The sequence below is a fragment of the Gorilla gorilla genome, chromosome 16 (genome assembly GCF_029281585.2).
Source record: "Gorilla gorilla gorilla isolate KB3781 chromosome 16, NHGRI_mGorGor1-v2.1_pri, whole genome shotgun sequence".
NCBI classification, from domain to species: Eukaryota; Metazoa; Chordata; class Mammalia; order Primates; family Hominidae; genus Gorilla; species Gorilla gorilla.
The window spans coordinates 39,743,713-39,749,712 of record NC_073240.2 but is presented as its reverse complement, the minus strand read 5'-3'; positions in this window follow the sequence as shown (position 1 = coordinate 39,749,712).

Below are 6,000 nucleotides of genomic sequence, written 5' to 3'. Positions count from 1 at the left end.
GAAGACTACCTAGGAAACAGTGTTGATAATCTAGCCATGTGGGCTGACGGTGGCTCTTTGGGTGGAAAAGAAAAGAAAGGGACATGGCATACTGAATGAGCAGGGGTGGGGCTTTCCTGAGTTCTTTTGTTTAGGTGAGAGACAGCAGACTCTGACAGATGAGACCAGCTTCCTCCCTCTATAGAAGAACCTGCAACAAAGACCATGCATTTCATATTCACCTGAGGAAGGCAGACAGCTGGCCAAGCTAAGCGCATCTCCTTTGAAACAGGGCAGAATTTCATGTCATGATTACTAGACACAGCCCTGAAGAGGCCAGTGGTTCTGCTAACACTGGCTGCTCTCAAGGTAACAAACACTGCCAGCCAGGACTACCTCATCCTGATGGGTGATTCCTGGAGAAGACAATGAAAAATCTCCTATTCCCCATAGTACCATAACTCCTACCCCCAGAAAGGTCTAGTTTCCCAACATGCTACCTCCTTTGCTTCCAGACTTCTGGAGAGAAACTTCTTCTTTCCATTTTACCACTTCCAGAAACCCCAGTCTCAGAGAGACAACAACAGCTGGACTGTCACAGGGCTCAGATAATTCATAGCACTGACAACAGGCAAATGAGTTAATAATCACGTTAGGCTGATAAGCAACTTCAGCAAAGTCTCAGGATACAAAATCAATGTACAAAAATCACAAGCATTCTTATACACCAATAACAGACAGAGAGCCAAATCATGAGTGAACTCCCATTCACAATTGCTTCAAAGAGAATAAAATATTTAGGAATCCAACTTACAAGGGACGTGAAGGACCTCTTCAAGGAGAACTACAAACCACTGCTCAATGAAATAAAAGAGGATACAAACAAAGGGAAGAATATTCCATGCTCATGGGTAGGAAGAATCAATATCATGAAAATGGCCATACTGCCCAAGGTAATTTATAGATTCAATGCCATCCCCATCAAGCTACCAATGACTTTCTTCACAGAATTGGAAAAAACTGAAGTTCATATGGAACCAAAAGAGAGCCCGCATTGCCAAGTCAATCCTAAGCCAAAAGAACAAAGCTGGAGGCATCATGCTACCTGACTTCAAACTATACTACAAGGCTACAGTAACCAAAACAGCATGGTACTGGTACCAAAACAGAGATATAGAGCAATGGAACAGAACAGAGCCCTCAGAAATAATGCTGCATATCTACCACTATCTGATCTTTGACAAACCTGAGAAAAATAAGCAATGGGGAAAGGATTCCCTATTTAATAAATGGTGCTGGGAAAACTGGCTAGCCATATGTAGAAAGCTGCAACTAGATCCCTTCCTTACACCTTATACAAAAATTAATTCAAGATGGATTAAAGACTTAAATGTTAGACCTAAAACCATAAAAACCCTAGAAGAAAACCTAGGCATTACCATTCAGGACATAGGCATGGGCAAGGACTTCATGTCTAAAACACCAAAAGCAATGGCAACAAAAGCCAAAATTGACAAATGGGATCTAATTAAACTAAAGAGCTTCTGCACAGCAAAAGAAACTACCATCAGAGTGAACAGGCAACCTACAAAATGGGAGAAAATTTTCGCAACCTACTCATCTGACAAAGGGCTAATATCCAGAATCTACAATGAACTCAAACAAATTTACAAGAAAAAAATAACCCCGTCAAAAAGTGGGTGAAGGACATGAACAGACACTTCTCGAAAGAAGACATTTATGCACCCAAAAAACACATGAAAAAATGCTCACCATCACTGGCCATCAGAGAAATGCAAATCAAAACCACAATGAGATACCACCTCACACCAGTTAGAATGTCAATCATTAAAAAGTCAGGAAACAACAGGTGCTGGAGAGGATGTGGAGAAATAGGAACACTTTTACACTGTTGGTGGGACTGTAAACTAGTTCACCCATTGTGGAAGTCAGTGTGGCGATTCCTCAGGGATCTAGAACTAGAAATACCATTTGACCCAGCCATCCCATTACTGGGTATATACCCAAAGGACTATAAATCATGCTGCTATAAAGACACAGGCACACGTATGTTTATTGTGGCACTATTCACAATAGCAAAGACTTGGAACCAACCCAAATGTCCAACAATGATAGACTGGATTAAGTAAATGTGGCACATATACACCATGGAATACTATGCAGCCATAAAAAGGATGAGTTCATGTCCTTTGTAGGGACACGGATGAAATTGGAAATCATCATTCTCAGTAAACTATCGCAAGGACAAAAAACCAAACACCGAACGTTCTCACTCATAGATGGGAATTGAACAATGAGGTCACATGGACACAGGAAGGGGAACATCACACTCTGGGTACTGTTGTGGGGTGGGGGGAGGGGGGAGGGAATAGCATTAGGAGATACACCTAATGCTAAATGACGAGTTAATGGGGGCAGCACAGCAGCATGGCACATGTATACATATGTAACTAACCTGCACATTGTGCACATGTACCCTAAAACTTAAAGTATAATAATAATAAAATAAATAAATAAATAAAAATAAACATAAGGAAAAAAACAAACAACATATTACAACAACAACAAAAAATCATGTTAGGTTTCTATGATTAGTGACAGTGTATAAAGATCTTTCAATGTCAAAGTAATTTGTGGAACAGAATAAATTTTCAAATAAACATTTGTTTTTTTTTCATATAACTTTCTCACATTTAAAAGTAAAGTATGCCCTTGTAGTGAAGACATCCATTAATGAAATAAAAGCAGTAATGAGAAGAAAAAAAGTGCTTAGTATAATTCCTGCTTCATGGTAGAAAAAATGGTACCCATTGTTTTCATGATTTAGGGTGACTTAATGCAGTCCCAGAGAAGAGGTCCAATTTCTGTTAGACAAGAGGACTAGAGCTTGTGAGAGAATTTGAGGTTGAAATGATGATTTGAAAGTCACTTGCATAGGAGGGTTAGTAGAAATTTCAATGAAGATTTCCATACTTGTGTGAAATTTGGATATTTGCTAAGAAAGCAGAGGACTCAATCCCACCTCTTTAGGATACGAAGGAAGTGGAGTAAGTAGATACAGGCCAGGAGCTGTAGGGAGAAAATAAAGACAAAGGCCTCGATGATGGGGAAGGAGAGTCTTGAGAGGCCACAGAGGAGAGCAGTTCTGAGAGGAGTCTACCTACCTTTAATCATGTCTTTTAATCGCGGTCACTGGGAGCTATGGCCTGGCATGTGCAGTTAATGAATCCAGAGGTTCCAGCCCACAAGATTTCTGCCATTGCTTAATCTTGTGTTTCCTGGGCCCTAGATCTGAAACCATAAAATGTGCAGTATTTATTTAGCATTAGACCAGGTTCTGAGGATGCTTTTTCTGGAACTGTTTTGTGACCACAGAATTGAAAAAGGTTTTGAGATGAAATGCTAGCCCTGTACCCAGGTTGGCCTGTCATTCTTTCCATTTAAAGCCACTGGTAATATGGCTGCAAGATGTATTTTGCCCATTTTTTAAAAGCCATTTTCTACTTTCTGCTTTCCAACCACCAAAGTATTTGGGAGTGTCATAATTGTTTTTCTCTTTGGAACTTCAGAAAAGATTGTTTTTTATGATAGAAATAGCATCTCTTTAATTTTTTTCTTTTTTTAATCGCCAGTGACTGCCATACCAAACCACGGACTTGGCTCATTATATTTCCAATTCTAGCTTTTGCTCTCTGGCAAATGAGTGTCATAGGACTGCCCAAAATATTTCTGAGGAGGTTTATCTCAGAGGATAGTCAGATGAAAGACTAAGAAATGAAAATGGACTTAAATGCATTGATTCAAGTAAAGCACTTAGAATAGGCTCTGGCACATAGCAAGCATATATAAGTACTGGTTATTATCACTGTGGCATTCTAATATAATGTAGCATAAGAGACTGGAATAGAACAAGACCATTGTCCTTATGAAGAATAAGTGTTCCATAAGAATTCAAAACAAATGATCAGAATTTAGAAGACTTCCATGAAGCTGTTAAAAAGTGACCATGGGTGATAGGCTAAGCATGTAAAGAGATCAACCAGTTGGCAGTTGGGTAAGTTACCTACAAAATGTATTATGGAATGGGAGGTGGAGGAGTATAAAGTTATTAAAACCTGGCTGTAGAATCCACGTACTTTGGACATGGTTTAACAGTAACTGGAATATAGAGGTGACTGGAATTAGCACAGAAAGTAAGTATTGAGATCCTGAAAAAGGCATGGTGTTCAGGCATTTGGAAGTTGTCAACAATGTGGAAATAGATAAATGAGTTTCTAAGCAGGTTTCTATATCTTTCCTTTTACATAATTACTTCCAAGTTGTCCAAGTTCTCTTGCATTAGGGCAATGTGATCAGAGCACTTATGAATAAACAATCTCATTTCTGCAGATCAGTTAGTAAATATTTAAACACCTATTTGTGTAAACATTTGCTCTGAGACATGTGAAAATCACTACAATAGATTATCTGGGTATCAAACATAAACTTCAATATTATTCAGATTATTGCCAAAGATATAAGGAGTGCATCGTAGGATATTAAAGGAGGGAGAGGGGATCCTCCCCACAAATTTACATGCTAACAATGTGCAATCTAACCAGTGACATAATATGTCTAAGACTCTTTGAAGAGAATTGGGAGAACCAGACAAATGTTTAGTAAAGATTAAGGGAATAGGGGAAGAATATATGGATGTTTTCGAGTTAGTGAAATTTCCTGAAGGCTCACTGTAGAATAGGGCATTACTGTAGAATAGGGCATTACTAAGACACACATGTGCATGCACACACACACACAGACACACACACATTAGTGATGAGAAAATATATACAGCCACCAGCCAATCTAGCCCACTTCCTACCAGGGACTTCAGAAGCCTCAAGAACCCATTCCCAGACTGAAATTCCGCAAAAGAAACAGCCACTTCCAGTGGAGGAATGATCATAGCCCAACTCTTTGAAACAACCCCTATCCCATCATTCCTACCAGCCATCAGAAAGGATAGTGATGATTTTATTTTAAAGGAGGGTTATAGACATATTTTCAGACCAGCTAACATAGAGGTGAGAATACCCAAATGACCTTTGGGACAGGACAAAGAAAGAACTGTTTAATGAAGAAGAATATTCATGTCAGGAATTTCGAAGATGAGGTTGCAAAAATAGGTCAGAACCTAATAATAGAGAACCTTTAAAGCTTAGAAAGGAAAGCTCAAAGTTTCTCTTGTTGGCATGGGAAGTGAGTAAAAGATTTATGAGCTAGAGAAGGGATCAAACATTAAAAGGTATATGTTTTATATATACTTTTCAAGGAGAAAGGTATTACTTTTCTGGTTGGTAATGATGGGATAGACTGCAGTGGAAGGACGACTTAAGACAAGAAGCAGAGAAAACAGGTTGTTGTGACTGCCATGAATCATGCACAAGGGCTGGTTATACCATAAGGCTAGAAATAAGAGATCTTCTTAAACTAAAATTGCATGAGTGTTTTAAAAAATTACTTTTACTTTTCATTAGGAACAAGACTCAATCATACATAATAGTAGAGAATATAATAGAATAACCTCCCAAATACCTAATACCCTAATTATCAATATTTTGTCCATCTATCTCCCTCCCCCACCAGTTTTTACATATGTTTAATTTTTTATTTTGAAATAATTTCATGCTGAAAAGAATTGCAAAACTAATGCCAAAAATGTCCAGACACCCTTCAACCAGATTCCTCACGTTAACATTTTGCCACACTTGTTTTGTTCTTCAGATTATTTCTCTGTGTGTCTCTCATTTTATTGCTCAAATTGTCCCAGATTTGGCCAGTGAGAGCCCCTGCAAATTGGCTCCTATATTCTTCTGACATTTCCCCGTCATCCTTTCAGTTCTTCCTTATTTCTGACACAATACATTGTTCCAGGCTCATGTTATACCTTCCATGCCACAACCCTGGAATCAAACATTTCTCCAAGGACCTCTGGTTCTTTTTGAGGAATTATGTATAGAA